This window comes from Rousettus aegyptiacus, unplaced genomic scaffold, assembly GCF_014176215.1.
Source record: "Rousettus aegyptiacus isolate mRouAeg1 unplaced genomic scaffold, mRouAeg1.p scaffold_m13_p_2, whole genome shotgun sequence".
Taxonomy (NCBI): Eukaryota; Metazoa; Chordata; class Mammalia; order Chiroptera; family Pteropodidae; genus Rousettus; species Rousettus aegyptiacus.
This window is the reverse complement of record NW_023416295.1, coordinates 99,254,836-99,276,432: the sequence shown is the minus strand read 5'-3', so window position 1 is coordinate 99,276,432 and position 21,597 is coordinate 99,254,836. Positions and strand designations below refer to the sequence as shown.

Genomic DNA, 21,597 nt, shown 5'->3' with positions numbered 1-21,597 from the left:
GGGAGAACACACTGCATATTGATTGACTAGGGTTGCAAGGAAGAGAGCTGCAAAGCAGCTACCGAAATCTCATTCATCTCTGTTCTTTTCTCCTGATAGATTTTGGGAATCTGTTGGTTTGTTGGTTTGTTTTGTCTTGATTTGGAAGCTTGGTTTTATTGGCCCTTACTGAAACCAGTTAGTACCAGAAAGGGGACCACATTAAGAATCAGCAAGGCTGACTTGATTCATCAGATAGAAGTGTATGCAGTGGTTGAGTGCGGACGTTAGATTCAGGCAGAAAATTCTGTAGCTTGTGCTGTCTCTAGACCCTGGTGGGTTGTCTTGAGGATTAAGCGAGAAAATGCATGTAATTGTAACCTGACTGCTGTTATATTTAACTCACACTCATCGGAAGTTTAGTGGATGCTTGCCCATGTGCTGGTGAGGCCCTTCGGGGTTATGGAGGGGATCTCTGTGGAGGGTAAGTCTGGTTTGCACCATCATCTGCCCCTCGACTCCAACCTACCCAGTGAATTTGGATAAACTCTTTAAGTCTGTGAACTTCCATATCTTCTCATCTGAAGAAACATTCATCCTCTAGGGGCTTTGTGGGGAGCAAGTGAATTAGATTAACTGAAATTTTCAAACTGTTATGCTAACAAGAGATAGCATCATAATTTGTTATATAAGTAGAATATATACTTTTAATTTTCTAATTCTAATATCGGCTGAACTTTTACTACTGTGGTATAATAGAAAGAAGCCCTGAATTTGAAATCAGAAGATCTGAATTTAGGTCCTGGTTCTGCAATTCTATCATTTATTAGCTGTGCCACATTGGGCCAGTCACTTAACCTCCTTGGGCCTCAGTTTTCTTATCGAAGAACTAGGCTAACATTATACACCCCCCAGAATTTTGTAACAAAAACATAAGATGTTGGGGTGGGGGAGTGTGGAGGATACTATATGTTGTATCCTCAAAAACTACCCAAATGTGACTGCCATTAACAAAGAGAGATTAAAGGTACCCACTCCAGAATGGGTTCCCTCTCTTCTTGAATCACTGCACCCTCCAGATCACCCAGAAATTACAGTCTGGATTCTTCTTGCCAACCTCTTGCCAAGGTAGTTGCCCAGAAGTATCAAATTTGGTTTGGGCATATTGTAAGAATAGTAGTTATAATAAAAACCACTATTTATTGGTCATTTAATGTGTGCCTAACCTGTACTAAGCACCTCACAAATATTATCACAAATAGTCCTTACGGCTCTATGAAGAAGAATTACTCTTCCCAGCTTGCAGATAGACTCAGAGAGGTAATTGTCCAGAAGTCACACGGCTAATAACCTGAGATTTTTACTAATACTAATGCCCACAAACTTAATCAATGTTATTATCACTATTCTTTTCCTCTGCATGCCCCTTGGAAGAAGAATGAAATCTATTTGGGCTGAAGATACCAAATCCTGACTTCTAAATCCTTATATTAAATTCATGGAAAAAGTCTAGCACACAATTTAAATTATGATCTGCTTTCCTACCCTCACTCTTCCAAAATAACCACAATAATAAAAAAAAAAAAATGATGTAAGTTAATCTCTGTTCCTCAACCTTAAGAGTTATAAAAAGTCTGAATCATAAATAACAGATGCTATTGCTAGAATGAAATCCATTTGGGTTAATTCTAAGGTTTTTGAAAACATTTGACATAAAATATGCCACACACACACAAATACAGTCTTTAAATCCCCCTTTTTTTCCCACAAAAGCAGCAGAGAAAAATTTTCCCAGGACCCAAGCTCAAAATATTCCTGATACCAGATACCTCCACAAGCTGGGCTATTGTTAGTGGGACAGAGAAGCTGCCAAGTAGCCAAGCCATTTATTTCCACTCCACATTTGGTCTGAGGCCAGATGGTTGCCTTTCAGTTTTTATAAAGACCTTCTGAGGTGAGGTGTACCCAGCAATGACCTTATGTGATCATCATGGCCTGCAGGGTATAGACAAAAGGTAAAAAGCCTTTGTAAATGGCCAAGATCTTACTGCAAAGGCTGGAACACTCTTTTTTCAATGCAAAAACAGAAACGGTCTAGATCGATCTTTGCTGGGGGAGGTAGGGAGTCCTAGGTCAGTGGTCCAAGTCATGTTAACCAACTTCTGATGCAGACAGTGCCCTTGGGCTGTGGACCTAGAACAATGAGCTTGGTCTCGCAGTTTGGTCACAGTATAATTACGCTTGTATTATTCAAAGTGAGTCCCAAGGAATGTTACGATAAGCTTGTAAGACCCCTACGCCAAGGAGGCGCATGCATGTGCATGCCTTATTGAAACAGTGTTGATACAGAAAGGGAATGTCGAAAGGGGAGTATGTGGAAGGAATAGGGAAAGAAAAACTAACATCTTTTGCTTTGCTCTGCCAGATTTTACATTCATAGTCTTCTCTAGAAGAAGAAGAATATATATCCTTGGCCTCCAATATGGCATGGGGTGGGAAATGGAGGCAGTAGAAAGCGAAATGTTTGAAGTCACTGAAGGTCCCTAGTCCATTCATTCAACAACTATTTATGGGGGCCTACCATGTACCAGGTAAGGTGCCATGTGCTATAGATACAAATGAACCAACAGCAGGTATTATTGCTGTCCTCCCAAAATTTGGTAAAAATGGAAGAGACGGTCAACAATCAAAGAGCCATATGACTACATGAAAAATTGAAGTTGTGACAAGTACTAAGTAGGAGTGGTCATGGTGCTCTGAGAGCCTAAGTTAGGAGAATCTGACCTACTCAGAGAGGTCAACAAGGGCTCCCCTGAGAAAGCAATGCTTCTACTGATATCTAAAAGATGAGTAGAGGTTAGCTAGCAAAGGTATGGGGGTGGGAGGCAAAGTCTGGACCAAGGAAACAGCAGATGCAAAGACCTTGTGTTAAGATGAAGTCATCTTGGTGGGAAGTCAGAAGAAATATCACATAAGTGTGACCGTGAAAGCCCACCAACCCCTAAACATCTCTGCCTATAATGTCTAAAATCCTACCATTATTAAGGTGTGTGTTGGGTTAAGATGATTTTTCTTTTGAAGTGTTCTTTTATGATCAGAAGAATACCTACTAAGTCAAGTAAATAGTTTTATCTGATCAATTTTCTTCCTCATAGCACAGGTCATGGCCACAAGTCCTTGAGATTGATACAGGAATTCGAGTTGTATTAAAGAAAAAATTTCAATTAGCAAAATGATACTTTGCAAGCAGGCAAGCATTTCTGAACCCAGAGGACAGCCAGTCAAGATATTTAAGTTTGAGTGTAAAGCATCTCTAGAAGGTGAAGTGAGGGTGGCAGTAATCATCTGATGAATTTTGCAGGTCTGCTGTTTGAATGCCTCTGGTGATGGCATCAGGTGTTCCAGTGAGCTTTCTGAATGGTACCTATAACAGAAGGCACAAAGGTTGCCCATACATGATCAGTTGAGGTTGTTTTTTTAAAGTTTCTATCAAGCCATCCAGCTTCAGTTTACAGAACTTTGTGAAAGGGGCCGTTTTACTTTCAAATTGAAAGGAAGAGAAATTGGAAACATTAATTTGGAAAGTTGTGGCCAGATATTGGAAGAAACTAGAAGAATTCCAGATTTAGCAAGGACTGGCAAAACATCCAAGACAGAACCCACAAGGGTGCACTATAGTTTTCCATTGAAATAAACAAAAAAATTCTTTCTACAGTCACCCTCCTTTCTATTAAAGATAATCAAAGTAAGACTAATTTGTTTGAGAAGTACATCTGGTCTCATTAAATTTGGCCTGATTATTTACATAAGTATGGCAAGAGCTTGCATAGGTCCACTATAAGTTCGAGTTGCTGGAACTTTTGAGAAGGAATCCCAGACTGGGCTTTTAAAAGCCTCTCAAGGCTAGGAAAACAAGCCAAGAATTCGCTACCATGTTTTGCCTGTGACAGATAATAATTTAGTTGAATTCTTTCTTTCTTATTGTCCCCAAAATATCCTTATATATCTGCAAGGTGGGAAACCCTGTAAGCCAGATACAGCTTTTCCAAAAGGCGCTTTATAAGCATTGGTTCCTTAAAGTCAACCCTAGTTCCTTAAAGCTGTCTAGTCATGGCTGATTTGATGTACATTATTCTCAAATATGATATTTCAATCAAAGCCTTGGTAATACAACCAATATTTCCAATTAAGTTTTGTTACAAGAGCAGGTTCTTATTGAACTTATGCAAATAATGATATTGCCACAAAAATAAGAACACTAAAAGTTTCCACATTCTGAAGAGATCAGACAGGAAGAAAAATTAAATGTTTCAATTCTGTTTACAAAAATATAATTTATGAAATTGTTCTAAATTACAGATAGCTTAAAAGAAAAGAGAAAAATGTTTCCTTAAATCTGGAAAACAAAAACATCAAAGAGCCAGCAATGTTTCAAACAAGTCATTAAAAAATTATAATCATCCTCATGAGTTCATTCAGCCTCATGAATTAATTCTTGCTCTGCTTGATCTTGGATTATCAGTTTTATGAACCCTCGGCTTCTCTGTTAGTTCTAGAAATTCTTCCATCCAGTGGCATGGCCTTAAAGTTATCTAGAATCAGAGTGAACGTAGCTATGAATGACAAAAGACTTCAGATGGTCATGGTTAAAGTTCTGATGAGAGTTCTTTTGATAAATGAGGAAGTGTTTAATAAGCATATTTTATTTAAATAAATCCTCCAGTAGGAAATAAAGAATTCTTTGCCTCTACACAGAAGAAAGCACAGTAAAGTTATCTGTCAGTTATATCTGTGCAATTCACCAACGTGTCACTGGCAACATTGATATCTCCTCATCACTGTTTCGCAATGGACTAAAGTCTCAAAATTCCGTGTCTTCGTTGGCTTGTTTCTCTTTCGAGTCCACCCAGGCCTTATTAATGGTTTATTTCATCTCATCACCAGCTTCATAATTTCTCTTTAGAGCATTCACCAGTCCCTCACTAGGAGCTGCTTCAGAGTCATAGCTGGGCTTTTCTTGCCCTCTTCACCTGCGTCAGGTAGTCCCACCAGGTGTTTTCTGCTTTATTTCTACGTAACACAATCACTGTATCTGCCCTGACTTTTTCTGAACTGCCTTTCACAGAGATGGGTTTCAAGAGATTGTTCACAATCACAGAGTAAGTAAGTCCTCCCTTTTAAATTTTTTACCAAAAGATCAAATGACCTCTTCGTGACATGCACCCGCACTTTCCCAGTGGGGACTTGATGGATGCTGGTAAGATAATGCAGATTTTCACAAACTTACCTGACTAATCTCATTCATAATTACTGATTTTCACTGTATATCCCATTGTAGTGGAACAACCACAGCAGCTGGTTTCTCCCTGTCAAGAAGTTTTGCTTTCTCTTGTGATTTCTACTGTTATCTTCTTGATTTCTGTCTCGATCTTAGATTTTTCAGCTGCAAGGGTATCATACGCTCTTTTTCTAGTGGCCTTTTCCAGCACCTTCACCTCTTCTAGATCTTTCTGTAGCTCTTCCCCAGCAGAAGCCATGGGTGGGCTGGGTCAGGCAAGGCCCTGGCTGCAGCTGTGGCAGGGGCGGGGTGGGGGTGGGGATGGGGGTGGGGGTGGGGAGGATAGGAACAGGAAACACCATACCAGCATGAGCGGCAGCTCCCACAGCTTCGTATTTGACAATGCTTCCCATGTAATTTAACATACCAAATAACCTATTTCGCTTAACATCTTTCTTTTACAAGGTGAGAGGTTTTTCAGGAGTGCTCTAAGAATCTCAAAGTTAGTTTGAAGTCAAAAAGACTCCAGTTAGAATTTGATTTTAGAAAGTTGTCAAAATGTCAAAAGGTGTGAACGCTTGACTTAAAAGAATCACAGGTCACTGTGAAACAATACTTATCCATTTAACCAAAGTGACAATTAAAAGATTTGAAAGGCAAACGCAAAGTCACACAGCTGTAAAAAAAAAAAAAAAAAAAAAAAAAAAAAAAAAAAAAAAAAAAAAAAAAACCAAGAACAAAACAAAAACTTAGCTCTTTTAATATTGAGAAGACTTTGTTTTCTTGAGTAATCAAAGACCTAATAAAGGCAGCACGAAGCACGGGAAATTTCTTTAAAACACAAAATCTTGATTTCCTAGGCAGATTAGTTAAAAAGTAAAAAAAGAATCTTTTTACAATCTCTTATTAAGAGCAGACCTATAATCTAAGAAAATCGTGTTGTTTTAACAGAGAAATCCAAGTTCTAGTTTTGCATCAGTGTACTACTTAATTTAAAAATTAAGACTAATTTTTAAAAAACTCATATAAATAAATCTATCTAATCTTAACCAATATCAACCACACAAGAAAAAATTTCATTTTCATGAATACTTTTCCATCCTCAAAAAAAAATTTTTTTATCTTTTCAGTTTTTGTCCTATTCTTGCCTTCTTTCTTATTCTGGAACAGTCATTTTAATCAGGACAAAATTACCCTCTTTTTCCTCTGAAAACCCCTTACATATTTTACATCTTTATCAAAAAGATATCTTCCTTTCCTTATATGCAGTTTTTTTCTTTACCCTTATTATTTCTAGTAGATTCATTTACAATATTGATTAGATTTTTAGCCATTATTAATTCCAATTTTCAGTAAAAAATAAAAAGTAGGCAATGGTGAACTACTTGCCACATACTATCATTCTGTAGCAAATATATGAATTCATCATTTTTAATTTCCTGGAGGCCTGTGTCTTTTTTATAGAACAATTTCTCATGTTTAGTAACAGACACAAGTATATTTAGTTTTTCTATACTGTATAAAAACAATATTCCAAAAGTAAATAAACTTGAGCTTATATTCAGCAATTAATGTTTCAGTATTAAATCTTACTCGGAAATGACCTAGATTTTCAATGACTATCCATTATTAACTTATCTTAGTATATAGCTTTATGGTTCAAGTTATCAAAAAGCTTTTTTCAACTATTTTTAAGTAGACATATTATAAAGCATAATTATTGCTGAAAAGTTTATTTATAAACTTCTATCCCACTTTTATCTATTTAAATCACTTATTTTTATAATTATGTAATTATATTCTTATAATTATGTCTCATGAAAATTTTATGAGACATTAAACAAAACTAGCCATTATCTTAAGTTATTTTTCTTGTTGACAAATCAAAAATGTATCAAAAAAATAATCATAGGAGCAAAAGCCTAAAGCTAAACATACCTGACTTGCATCAAGCAATTTCTTTTTATTGTACATTTGGTTCTAAGGTTTGATTTATAGTGTTTTAATCGTAAACATCTAGTAGAGATAACATAAGCTCGTTTGATGAATAAACCTAAGTAGGAAAAACTGAATATCTATATTGTATTAAATGCTGAAAACTCTGAAGACATGCCTTTTGTAATTTATCGACAATTTTAAAATTAATTTTATTTACTAAAAAATATCTCAAACCATGTGTACTTTAAAAAACACTTGGTTTAGTTTCTCTGTGTCTGATAATTTCAGCAAAATTTAGTTTATACAAAAACTTATTTCCTTCAAATTAATTTTAATAGAACTCCTTATAAATTAATTCGGTAATACCATTTGGAGATGGAAGCATATCACGTATATGTGACATACATACATACATAAACATACAGACAGATGAAAAAGATCTTATAGCTTTCATTCTAAAATTTTAGACATGAGTAGGTAAAACATAATAATACAAACTCTTTAGTTTATCTCCACTTTATATTTTTATCTGAATTGTTTCCAGCAAATGGGACAAGTTAAGGTTATATGTGTACCAGCATTTATGAAGGAGACTTTAAAGATTTTCTTTGCTCTAATATAAATCTGATGGAAGCTGTTGGCTAAATTTTAGGGCAGTGGCTGAGGAGCTATCTAGCAGGTGTATGGAAATCTTCACTGCACATCTGAGTGAATGAAACAGCCATTTATGTTTCTAATTTTCTTTTTTCTTTTCAGCCTCAGGTGGTTGCTTTGGGAGGTCCCCAAGTCACTTGAGAGTCCCTGATGGAGGGTAGAGGGACTTCAAATTCAAGTAGGGAGCTGATATGCTAAAGTGGGAAGAGAAAAGTATGGCAGGGTGAACAGAGGGATGGAGGAGGTAGGGGCTTGAAGAAGGACATATAAAAGGATTCAAGGGAACCAGAGGGAATATTGAAGGCGGTAAGAGGAGGAAGGGGGAGCAGATATGATGGGAAGAGAGAGGTCTTAGAAGAGCCAGTTTGGAGAGAGCTCGAGTTTTCCCAAGAAGCCAATGAAGTTCTAAATTATCCTCAGCAAAATCATGCCAACAAGAAAAATAACAGACGGAGCTGGCAGAGCATATAGTCAGTAGGAGTTCAAGAAGGGGGTTTCTGTTGACTGAGACATTCCCAATAGAGAGAGCAGAGAGACCTTCCAGAAAGCTCAGAAGACATCTAGACCAGAAAACCAGGGACTAATCCCCACTAAGGAAATCCAGGAAGGAGAGACTTCCAGCTCAGCAGGTACTTTTCAAACAAGGAAGCCTGGAACTCTAATACAGCTTAGAAACCTGTGACTCTACCCCAGCATCTGTTTGCTTGGGACTCTGACTTAGCTTCTGGAGTATACTCAGAATCTTAGGTTTCAAAATCTGTCCTCAGCAGCTTCAACGGATGTCTGTCTGATATGCTGGTTTAGGAGTCAGACTCTCCAATGGATCCCCCATCAGTCAGTCAGGGGTGAAGACAAGGGCTTCAAAGGTGTGCTCTTTGGCTCCTGGGTGAGAGGTCTGGGGTCCAGTAATGGATCTGATCCTATCACAGCACCAAGTAACTGTTTAAAAAAATTCCACGACACTCGTTAAAAGTGGTAAGGCAGATTTTATTCAGGACCATCGCACAGTGATAGGATTTTGTTGTAGGGGAGAGAGGAGATCGGGATCAAGTCAGAATACAGCATGGAGAAATGGGAAGTTACAGCCAAGGAGCAGATGGGGTAGTGGACAGAAAGTTACCAAGAGGAAACATCAGGAGTAAGAGAGTTTTATCTAAACCTACCTAACAGGATCCTTGTTGAAGACAGGCCAAGGTGATCAGACATCACCTGCAGATGGTAAAAACTGAGGAACCTGATCAGATATGGAGGGTGAGGGCTTCTTGTTAGACTGATTTTATCAGGGTTCTTAATAAAATTAGATTTTACAAGGAGGCCACAAAGAGCCTAGGAGAAGGTTCAGGAGCCTAATTAGTTTGGTCAAGCAAAGAATCTGTCAGTGAATTTATTTTGAAGAGGAAAAGAATAATAAAAATAGGTGATGGGGAATCACCAAAGATAAAACTTCATATTTTTCTAAATTTAACTCAATACCATTCTAGCAGGATTCATTAAAAGTCTGATCCCCAAAAAAATCATGTAACCTTCTGCCTTCAGAGAGATTAACGAGGCCTCAGAATAATCTCAGCCTTTGGGAGAAATCCATGAAAGGAAGCAATCCAATGAAAAGAGCGAAACATTGTGTGGTTAGAATGCTAATTATTCATCATAATTAACCTAACCCGATTCCCCTGCCCCGAATCATTTTTAGCAGCTCAAGTATCAAAGTTTTTGTAGCTGAAAAAAAAAAATCGATTTCAGTATTCTTTTCCTGGAATATTTTAACAGAAGTGTCTCCCCCATGGCATATGATGGAGCAAGTAAATTATATTGGCTTTCAGCAGTCGAGCCTGAATTCAAATCCTGACACTCAGTTTAGCCGTCTTCTAACCACCCTAAACCTCATTTTCTCAATCATAAACCATGACGCATTGCTGTACCTATCCCACAGGGCTGCTTTGACAGTGAAATAAAATAATGTATTAAAGTGCTTAGTAAATTGCCTGTTATTCAGTCAGCACATAACAGGAAAATGCGAAAAGAAGGGCTAGGTGAGGGGAGTTGGCAAAGTCTAGAAAAGTGTATTCCTAAGATATAGAAGTACTGTGGGTTCCAGGTGAAGAACCAGCTCAGCAAAACAGCACACACACACCAAGTCTCAAAAGGAATTAAAACGCCTGAGAGAAATGTGGCCTAGAGTTTACAGACAAAATAGAAACGGCCCTACGCACTTGTGTTTTCTCTTCAGACACGTGAGACAACTTTGCCGACAGATAAGAAAGAAAAATAGCAAGGGTTGCCCAGGTCTTACGTCGTGTGTTCTGCCTGAAGGGGCCTGTCATATTGAAATAGAATTTACGATCGAGACTTGACCAGGGCAGGATATCTGCTTGGGGAACTTCTGGTCAGAATGATGCTTAGGAAATTGACAAGACCTTAAATAAGTGGGAATAAACTGAAAGTTGGGCAAAAACATGAAAGGAGATTGATCGCCTTCCACGTCCATTGTGAGCTGCAGCCCATGAGACTGACTGACCTGTTAGAGATGAATTCATTTCTTGCTGGAAAGTTCCTTGGCTTTGTCTAGCTTGGCCTAAGGTGCTCGACGTCCTCAGGCTTGGTATGATTCTCTTCAGTAAGCTTTTCTCTTCCTGGAAAGAGAAAAAAAAAAAAAAAGCAATACAGTAAAGAGAGGGAAGCTATATAGTGAGAATGTAGAAGAATGTCTGAGACTATGAATCATGTGGGAGAGAATTTCCGAGTGATTTTTGTCAAGGAGAAGGGGATTTCCTTCTTGAGCCCCTGTCTGTACAATTTCTTAAAACACTATCTTCTGAAGTTTCTGTTTGTGTTTCATCTTTTAACGTGTAGACACTTTGAAAACCTGTTTCTGTCTCTGTCAGCTCTTTCTTCTCACACCCAGGCAGCTGTGAGAAGCATTTGAATGGGCCCAGCAAACGGGGCTAATAACACCATAAAGCTATGTCCTATGCATTTTCGAGGCTAAGGTCTGAGGAGATTGTAAATACAGTAAATATGAAAAAAAAATTGTACCATAAATATAATTACAGATTTTAAATGCAGAAAATGACTCATAGTGTCCTGGATGTTGCAGCTCATATAGTAGTAATAATACATCCATCTAGTAGCCTGGTGGCCCACCTCCCTGAGGTAACCAAGACAAAATAAACAGAGAGCCTCTGTAGCATATTCTATACTCCTCCATTGAGGGTACTGCCGGCCTCAAGCATCCAATAGCTCCACCAAGGAAACATGGCCAAAACTCCCATCCAATGCTACAGGAAGCAAAACTAGAAAATGAAGATGGCTGCGAGTGTGTCAAGAAAGTAAGATCATGTTTCATCATGCATATGAGATTTCAGGACCATTTAATGTACAGAAGATTTTAGGACCACTTAGATTCACAGGATAAAATAAATGGACTAATTGTAGTGTAGAAAAATAGTTTGTGTTTCAATGGAAAACTATGCATATCTTTCTAAAGCATACCCTTCCAGGTTATGATATTCTAGCCCTGTTCATTGCATTTGAGTTATTTTGTAAAACTTTGTAAAGTGTAAGTAATGGATAGATATGTAATTTCTATCCTGTCTGGCAGTGATTTAATTGACCTTACCCTCCAACTGTCCTTGGCTCTTTGGAAAAACCTGTTCTGTCTCTATTTGCAATTCATCTCAATGCTGTTTTCATTTTTCCTTTGAAACAGTTGTTCCCGGTTGAATAGCATTTCTGCCAAAAGAGATATGCTGAAGTCCTGACCCCTAGTACCTGTGAATGTGACCTTGTTTGGAAATAAGGTCTTTGCAGATGATTGAGTTAAGACGAGGTCATTCTGGCGGGCCCTGATCCAACATGACTGTGTCCTTATAAAACAGGGAAATGTGGACAGAGAGGCAGATGTGCACACAAGGAGACTGCCATGTGAGGAAGGAGGCAGAGAGCAGGGCGATGCATCTACGAACTGAGGATTGTCAGCAAACCACCAAAAGCTGGGAGAAACGTTTGGAACAAATTTCCTCTCCATCCTCAGAAGGAACCAACACTGCTCGTGTCTTGATCTTCAACGTCTGGCCTCCAGATCTGAGAGAAAATAAATTTGTGTTGTTTAAGCCACCCAGTTTGTGGTGCTTTGCTATAACAACCCTAGCAAACTAGTAAGCCAGTTACAGTGACTGCCTGTTTTCCTTACATCATATGAATTAAATAAATTAACACACGTTCACTTTATATCTATATGAGAGTCATGAGTTTATCTTTTTCTAAACATTACCTTTTCGTGAGATAAATGTATCTTCTGCTGTCCCACTCCATGCCTAAAGACTTCTCAGCCAGGACTATCCCTGAATATCCTTTTTCCCATTGAGTTATTGGGTTTTACAAGGCATTACAATATCTTTTTAAAAATAGCTCATAATTCGGAGCTTAAATAATCAAACGGGCTCCTCCCCTCATTCAAATAAAAGGATTGGAAGGAAATGAAGTCCTCACAGCTGTCAGGCTCTGTGCTGGGCTCTTGGCATTCTGTATGATATTTTTTAAGTACCTACCCAACAGTCATCCTACCTCTTTGGTGGTACAAGAATTCCAGCGTTGGACCTGTAATGTTCACCTTTTCCCCTAAGTCTCAGGGAAAGGAACCCTATTTTAACTTTCCCTAAAAGTAAAACCTAACTGCTCTAACACTCCCATGTGGTCTTAGTTTCCTTGCCAGTTATTGATCAGACATGGCTGGGAGGTGGGGGCAGAGGAAGATATTCCAAAAGGAAAGGTTTCATGCTCTTAAAAAGAGTTATTGGGAGAAAGCACACCCTTTTTATGAGTTTACATGTGATGCCTGAAACCACGCCATCCATCTTGTGATCATGACAGCAACTAGCTTGACGAAGGACAAAATTTGTCACAGTAAATATGACAGAGCAGAAAGAAGAAAAATCTCTGAGTTCTTAATAACATTTTTGAGCCATTGAACTAAGACTGGAGATATTAATTTTTTATTGAAGCAAGTTGCATGGGAGTTTTCTATTTCTTATGTCCGAAAGCATTCTATACTCGAAAAGATATCTTTGAACATTCTCATTTTACAAATGAAAATCTGAGGTTCAGAGAATTTATAACTTGCATCTAAGGTAACTTATCTAAGATCACGCATAAGATAAAACTTGCATCCAACTCAAACTGTAGACCTACCCTCTCTCCACTACCACTTACCTCCTCTATGTTTTATTATTGGTCACTAAAAGAAAATTAATTTCTCCTGGTTTTTTTGTTTGTTTGTTTGTTTGTTTGTTTTTATCCTTTAAAATGTCATAGAAAGCCACAAGGCCTTCTGGTAAAGGGCAAGTTTTAGTGTCAGGCTTGAATTTAAATCTGCTTCTTTGTGACTGTAGGCAAGTCACTTAACCTTTTTAAGCCTTGGTTTCCTCATGTGTAAAATGGGGATAGCAATTACTATAATATAAAGTTGAGATGAGCACTTATCACAGATCCTGACACATCACACACATACAGAACAAAATCAGTGGCTATTATGATTTCTATTATTGTGCCATGCAGTGTTACCCTACTACTTCAATAAGCAGCTGGCCTTTTGATTGTAAAAAGAGTGTCTTGTTCCCTGTACATAGAGTGATGTCATCAATTTGACTCCAGACTTAATAGAGACCCTCCCCTCTCCTTGCTAAAACGAGGAGCTCCCCCTCTTGCTGCCCAGAGAGCCACCATCAAAAGAGCCCAACTCCCCAGGAGCCCCTGGCATTCCTTGGCGGAGCCCAGCCTGGTTCTGTCTCTACTCACGTTACTCCCCTCCCCGCAGGGCCCCGAGAGCTTTGATGTTCATGTGGCTGCCTGGCAGAGGCAGAAAGATAAAACCCCACTTGTTCCCTCTCTTCACAATAAGACCTTTGGCAATTTAGAGGAGCACAGAGATAAAAGACTGGGGTTTTTTTCCTCTTTTTTTTCTTTTTTTTTTTTCAATAACAAATGGTGGTTTGTCTTTAACAGCCTGTTTCTTCAGAGCCACACCAGCATCAAAGAGCATGAAATATACAGAAAGCCAAAGCCGGGGAGATCTGTCCCACCCTGTGGGGAATTCACCTGCCTGAAGAACAAGCAACAAATGGAGAGGAGAGGGGAGCTGTGTGCAGAGAGCATCTAAGTTCACACCCCCGCCCCATTCCCCAAAGTCTGTTTTCTTAACATTTACGTTATGCCTCTTTAGGCTCAGCACACAGACAAGACAGGGACAGGGAGGGACAGGGAGAAAGGAAAGTTTAACTTGTCTCATGGATAAATCTTAAATTGATTTGACATCTTCTAGTCCAGAGGGCTTAATGTGCTGACAGTGAGTAGGCCTATGTATCTGGAGCATTCATTTGGGACTCACAAGTCTGGTGTCAGGCTCTGCTCCAAGTCCATGTGACCATGTGCAAGTGGAGGAAGAAAGAAACTAGTCCACCTGCATAACAATGAGGTCTATTGTTTTTTGAGTATGTCCCATGTGTCAGGTCCAGTGCTAAGTACTCAATATGTAGCAACTGTAGAGTAGGTTGAACTACTTTCCCCACTTTACAGATATAGAAACTGAAGAGGAGTCAGTTTTCCATCGTCATGTCCTAAGGGACAGGCAGAAATTAAACTCACATCTGCACCAAAGTGTGTATTCTTAACCAGATGTTATTAATCTGCTTTATGCAGGGATTGTGAGTCACTTTGAAAACTATCAAGAAAAAATGCAATTGTCAGGCATATGTTACCTGTTGTATCTCCAAAAAAGTTTTGTTGAAGACCTAACTAACACCCAGTACCTGTGAATGTGACCTTCCTTATTTGGAAAGAGGGTCTTTGCAACTATAATCCAGTTAAAATGAGGATGTACTGGATGAAGGTGGGCCTTAATGCAATGATGGGTGTCCTTATAAGGGAAGGGAAATTTGTTTACAGAGGGAAGACGGCCATGTAAAAATGAAGGCAGAAACTGAAGTGATGCTGCCACAAGCCAAGAAACACCGAGGATTGCTGGCAACCACCCAAAGCAAGGAAGGAGCAAGGAAGAATCCTCCCCTAGAGCCTTCAAGAGAACATGGTCCTACTAACATCTTGATTTTGGACTTCTGGCTCCCAGAACTGTGAGAGAATAAATTTCTGTTGTTCTAAGCCACCAAGTTTGTGATACTTGGTTACGGCAGCCCCAGGAAACTAATATAGCATCTATCTCTGTGAGTTGAGAGAGAGAGAGAGAGAGAGAGAGAGGCCGTTTGGAGGGGGGATGGGAAGGCAAGGATACTAGCCACAAAAGAGAGAGAGAGAAATGAGTAATGAATGTAATGGAACAAGGGACTTAATCGAAGTAAAGGGATGAGGATGAAAAAGAGAACTGAAACAAAATTTGATGAGTCAACTCCTTGAAAGTGAGAAGAGTCAAAGAAAGTTCCGACATTGCCTGCCAGTGAGGGAAGAGATTGAGAAAGAGCAGGATGCTGCCATAGTTGGCTCAGTGACAATGACCTTGCCCCACACCACTATCCCCCACCACCCCTCCCCTCAAGCCTTCTCACACCTCAACAAGGCTCTTACGTCAGACTCTTCTTCAGTTACTACACTCAGGGAACATGTGTTTAGCACTCAGAAAGTGACTGGTGCTGAAGGGGGTGGAGGGAAGAGGGCCAGAGAGCAGCGCTAAGGAACAAGGATCTAGGAGCCTCATAATTTCTTCAGCCTGGTTGCTCTTCACCTCCTTGTCAGCCTAGAAAGTGTGTAGTCAGACCTCTAGCCCATCCCAACTTGGATGGGGTATTCACCCACCTCACTGAACCCATGACACCTTCCATATTCCTTTATTATGATTCTTGGGCATTATACTGTGTGTGTATATTTATATTCATATAAATTAGATAGGTAAATGATAGATAGACACTTAGATATCTACATATAAATATAAATAAAGATAGATATAGACATAGATACCTACAGAGACAGATGATTAATAGATAAATTAGATACATACATACATACATACATACATACATACATAGATGATAGATAAAATGGCTCCTCCATTTTATTGTAAGCTTCTAGAAGGCAAGGTCAGCATCCTATTCAATTCTGTCTGGTCAGTACCTTCACAGCCTGGTGCACTTAGTTAATCAGTAAACAATTGGTCAATGAATGTCCAGGGTATTCTAGAACAAAAGGTTTTAAGTAACTGAAAAATAGGCAAAAGACATAAGCATACTATTGACAAAATAAAAAACATAAATAGCTTTTAATCATATGGAAAGATGCTCAACTCCAGTCATAATAGGAGAAATACAAGTTAAAGCTACACTGAGAAAATGTTTCATCTCTCAGACCAACAAAAGTGTGACAAGATATCGTGTTGAGAGGCTGTGAGGGCTCCAGCAGTCTCATACCTGCTCACAAGAATGCAACAGACATAATTATAAGGTCTATTAGGCAAAATCTATCAAAATTACAAATATCTTTACTCTTCATTTAGAAATCCCACTTCTGGGGAACATCTGTTGGATACCTCACAAATACCCGCAAACAAAATGCAATATGTAAAGCATTGTTTGCAACAGCAAGAGATTTGAAGCAATTCAAGGGTGCTTCTCTAGAGAACTGGGAAAATAAACTGTGGTGCTTGAATAAGACTATATTTGTATTTGCTTAATTTGTATGAAGAAACACTAGAGGAGCCGTAGGAAACTAATGAATGCGGTTCCCTAGGAGAGAGCAGAGATCAGAGTAGAGAGCTGGGGAAAAAGCAAGATTTCTCAAGGCATGGTTTTCAATCATTTTGATTCTTGAATTATGTAAACGTATCACCTAGTCAAAAAAATAATAAGTTTAAAACAAAAAAGTATATAATGTTAAGTAATATGTAGAAAATAGAGTTGGAAAAACCTACACTTCTCTTGTACACTGCAGGGTGGCTCAAGAAGAAGAAATAAAAAACACTCAAAGCCCAGAATAAATTAAAATTTCAAAATAGCATTAAAATTTGCCTATTGGTCAACTAATTTCCTGGAGGATTAAAGACGAGATCTATTTTCCTTAAGAGCAAAAAATTGGGCGAATAAACAATACCAGTCAAAAGCCCTTGAGCCACCTGAAGGAAAAGTCCCATTGCCTATTGTGGGGAATTTCATAAGCTCAAGACACAATCTGCCTAATTCGCTCATTTTCCCCCTGCCAATCCCACTGGAATTCCATCTATTTCCTACTTTCAGCCTTTCCTAGCCATTTACAGCCTCTTTGTCAAACCCAATATCCTCTTGTATCTTGGGCTTTTTAGACACCACCCCATCCATCAATGCCATCTAAATCTCTAGCTCAACACAGCCTTCATGTTTTTATTTAAAAACCTAGATGCCTCCTAAGAGTTCAATACCCTGACCAATCCAGGACACTATAACTCATTAAACCCCATAAAAGATAAGATGATCATAATGCATTTTATTAGCATTTTACAGATGAGAAAAGGAAGCCTGGAGATGTGGATCACTTTGTCCAAAGTTATGCTGTGAGGAGAAGCAGGGCCAGGACGGAAACCGGAGCAGCCTGACTTCAGAGCCCAGTCTCACTGGCACTGCCTCCCCTAGATGCCCTCCTCCAAAATACTGTATGGTCTATAGACCTTTCCTTCTGCTTCTCATTCCTCTGTTCATGCATTCATTTGTTCGTCAAACATCTATGGCCACTTGCTGTGTACTGGACATTGTGCTAGGTGAAGAGGATATACTCTGACACACACAGGTAAACATATGACCCCATAGACGGGAGGTTCTGCAATGTGAGCCTAGGAGAGGCCCCCAACCCATTTGTATATCTCTTTTATTTTCCCACCTATGCTCAGGAAATCTTCACTTGGTATCCTGTATGTGTTACAACTAGAAAACCACTTCCATAATAATTTTTTCAGCTAAAGTAAGAAACCCAAACAGACTTACATGCTAACAATTACCAGACTGGGTCATGGGGTCTGCTCTCCTATAACCTATAGTTTTATGTGTGTCATTTCATGTTGAAACAATTACAAGAGTAGTATGTATTTTCGCTTCTTACCACAAGAATCCAGGTTGAAAACAAAATGGAAAAAAGATCTAAACTGATGCTACTTCTCACAGTAGAATTCAGAGGACAGAGCAGGAAAGAAGAGCCCAGAGATCTTACCTGTTGCCTTTAAATGTCCTCTTCCTTGTGGCAGTCCAAAGGACTCATGCTCCTAACACTATTGTGCTGAGTTAGAAAGGATAGCCTGCTTATTAGATATGCAGACTTCCCTGTGATCTACTCGGTCTCCGTGGGGCAAGAGTGACTGCCCATGTTCCATCCCCCAAAGCAGTGAACCTAGTCACACAGACCTGAGTTCAAAGCCAGATTTCAACACTTTCTAGGAAATCATTAGCATCAACTGCCTCATCTGGAGAATGAGAATAGTGAAGGTTTAATAAGCTAATACATGCAGAGGCTTTAACCTAAGGCTTGTTCCAAATTCAAAGCCTTCTTGGGACACTTTCATAACCAGAGTTACTGCCGACTTCCATGAGCACACCCATCCAGGTCAGCTCCTGAGCAAGTGAGATATATCCAGAGCCCTGGCCCCCTCTGCCCGAGGGACCTGCAGCCTGGCCTCTCGTGCTGCAGAGAGAACAGACTCTGGGGCCTGAGGAGACAGGGACCCGAAAGGGATAGGGATTATTTCAGCTGTGGCCACACAGGCTGGAGGTAGGGTTACAACCTGAGTGCAGGCAGAAGGAAATGCTGTAGGCTAGAGGCAACCCAGTGTCCCCAGAGACAGACCAAGTCTGTAGTTAGATGCCAGCAAAACAGCACCCAGAAAATTACTGTGGAAAGTTTGCTATTTCCCACAAAGCACCCAGGAAGTTACCTTGAGAGGGGAAAAAAATCAAAACTTCATGGGACTGGCCTATTATTTTGTATGGTTTAGCATTATTTTTAGTTTTAAATACATAGAGGCAGTGGGAGGGAAGGGAGTAGAAGATGCGCACCTTATTCTTTCCCACGCTAGAACCCCCAAAGCTTCTAATCTGTCCTGGCCCATTAAATAACAACATTTAACCTTATGTCTCTCTATATTGAGGGTCAGAAACCCAAATGCCTACAGGGATCAAGCAGATTAGATAAATGAGCATCTGTGCCAGGTGGGGGTGTGCAGGAACTGGGACACAAATGCCCCTCGGAAGTAGGACAGCTGCTAACTAGCCCTAGCCAACTGTTGCCATAGAGAAGCAGAGTCAGTGTTGCTGGATCAATTTTTTTTAAAACATACAGTTTATTTTAAGGAATTGGCTCACACAACTATAGAGGCCGGCACATCCAAAATCCGTGGCGCAGGCTGGAAATTCAGATCATAGTCAATGTTGCCGTCTTGAGTGTGAATTCGGCAGGGCAAAAATTACTTGATGATGATGATGTAAGCACGGTGCTAATGTTACTCAATTACCTTCAGACACACACATTGACAAGGAGAGATTTTATTTTTCTTCAAGTAGAAATGGATTTACCTTCCTTGTACATAGTTTCATTATTGTTTATTCATGCGGTCATAAAATTAAGTATTTATGTCTTTATTCTCCAATAGACTACAGGATGTTTTTCAAAAGGTTGCCCACAGACCACAGACATCAACATTTCCTGGAATATCTGCTAGAAATTGATTCCTAGCCACCCCTGATCCACCGAATCAGGAAATCAACACTTTTAACAAGCTCCCTCTTTTTTTCTTGTGTATGTTAACATTTGAAAACCACTAGACAGAAATTGTTTTTCATTTTTGTACCTCAGTAACCAAAGTCCCCGACACCTAGTGGAAGCTTAACAAATGTTGTTGAACAAATTAATAAGCAATTCACTAGTTTATCCTTGGGTTCTACTGTGATAAAAAAAAAAAAAAGTCATAATATTAAACTCACAATCTTGATTTCTGTGTTTTAAATGTTGAGCTTAAGTATTGTGTAATTATCTATGTATGTGTCAGCTTCGCTAGACTAGAAAGCTCCTTACTCTTCTGTCATTCATGTATTTGCAGAACCTAACCCAGTCACTGGCATATGTTAGGTGCTCAGTAAATACTATTGAATGAATAGATAGATGGATGAATGTAGAGGTAGATGGAGCTACTTGAATACAGACCACCCACTGCTTTATTAGGGCATGCACATTTTTTTTAACTGCTAGCCCTTGAGTTTTTACAAGTTTCTCATCCTATCTTATAGTAAGTCATAATTACTGCAGGTATTAAGAGTGCATCTAGAACTTTCACTCGCTACAATTGAAGCATAGTTAAGAGTCTGCAACATGTAATTTCTGTAGCATTATCTATATCCCTTTTATCTCTTCCAGAAAAAAATATATACCATGATGACTGTAATTCAGAGTCAAGCTATTTTGGAGATGACCTTTAATCCTCTCCAATATGCAAACAAAACTATTTATAAGCTTGGGTGCTTAAACTATTACTATTATCATTTTTAAATAAATTCTTTGTGATACCTCACAACCAATCCAGACTCAATATTGTGTCAAGATACTCAGGTTAAGAATAACTGCTACAAATCACTTGACTTAAATAAGTTGGTAAAGATTTCGGTTTCCAAAATAACTAAAATTAGAAAGACTGACAATACCAAGTGCTGGTGAAGATGTGGAGCAATTGGAACTCTCATATATTGCTAGTGGGAAACTCGTATTTACCCAAGAGAAATACAAACATTTGCCTACAAAAAGACTTATACAGAAATGTTTATAGCAGATCTATTCATAATAAACCATAACTGGAAGTGACAGACCCAAATGTTCATCAATAAAAAAAAGGATAAAATAGTGTAATATCTTCATACAATAGGATATTACCTAGCAAACTATTGATATATACAACAACATGGATGCATCTCAAAATATTTGTATCTTATTTCATGAATAGAAATTTCAGAAAGCAGAACTAATCTGTAGTGGTAGACAACAGAAGAATGGTTGCCTCTGAGAAGGGCAGGTATTGACCAGAAAGGGACACAAAGGAATTTTCCAGGTAAAAGAAATGTTGTGCATTTTGATTTGATGATTGTCACATAAATGTAATCATTTGTCAAAACTCATTGAATTTAAGATCTGTGCATTTTCCTGCATATAAAATACATTGAAAAATATGTGTTTCTACATCAGCCAGAAATATCAAAGAATGATCTATCTTTCATGCATTGTAGTTTCATTTTGAGGACCATATTTTAGAAACCTATGGCTTTAAACTATGATTCCAGTCAAAAGTGTCACCCACATCTCAACTCAATGCCATCCTGTCATTCTACAAAGGTATTACAGAATAGTCAAAAACGCTTCCAATATATAATCTATGCAAGTGCCTGATACCATTCTGGTTCATTATAGTCATTAGCTGATTTAAATCTCACTTTTTAAAAATATGCAGTGAAAATATTTAACAGGTGAGAATCAAGGTCCAGATAGCCAAGTTATCAGCCCAAGTTTATACAATTAATGAGTGATGTCACCAGGACCCAAACCCAGATCCCAAGCCTATGTTCTTTTCTCTCCCAATAAACATGCATGTGCACGCACACACCCAAGTCATAATTCATACATCTTTGCATTCTTTTATTATGAATCTATGATAACAGTTTTTCCTATGAGATTTTTAAATAAATAAATGAGGCCTTTATAAAGGGCTCTAGACCCCATGGAAAGTTTTAAATCATTGCCTGAATTGTGTC

The 21,597-nt window shown here is 38.8% G+C and overlaps 1 pseudogene; it reads right to left on the bottom strand.

Annotated features, from left to right (window-relative positions):
• Positions 1 to 4,348: 4,348 nt before the first annotated feature.
• LOC107504793 lies at positions 4,349 to 18,172 on the bottom strand (annotated as a pseudogene).
• Positions 18,173 to 21,597: the final 3,425 nt, after the last annotated feature.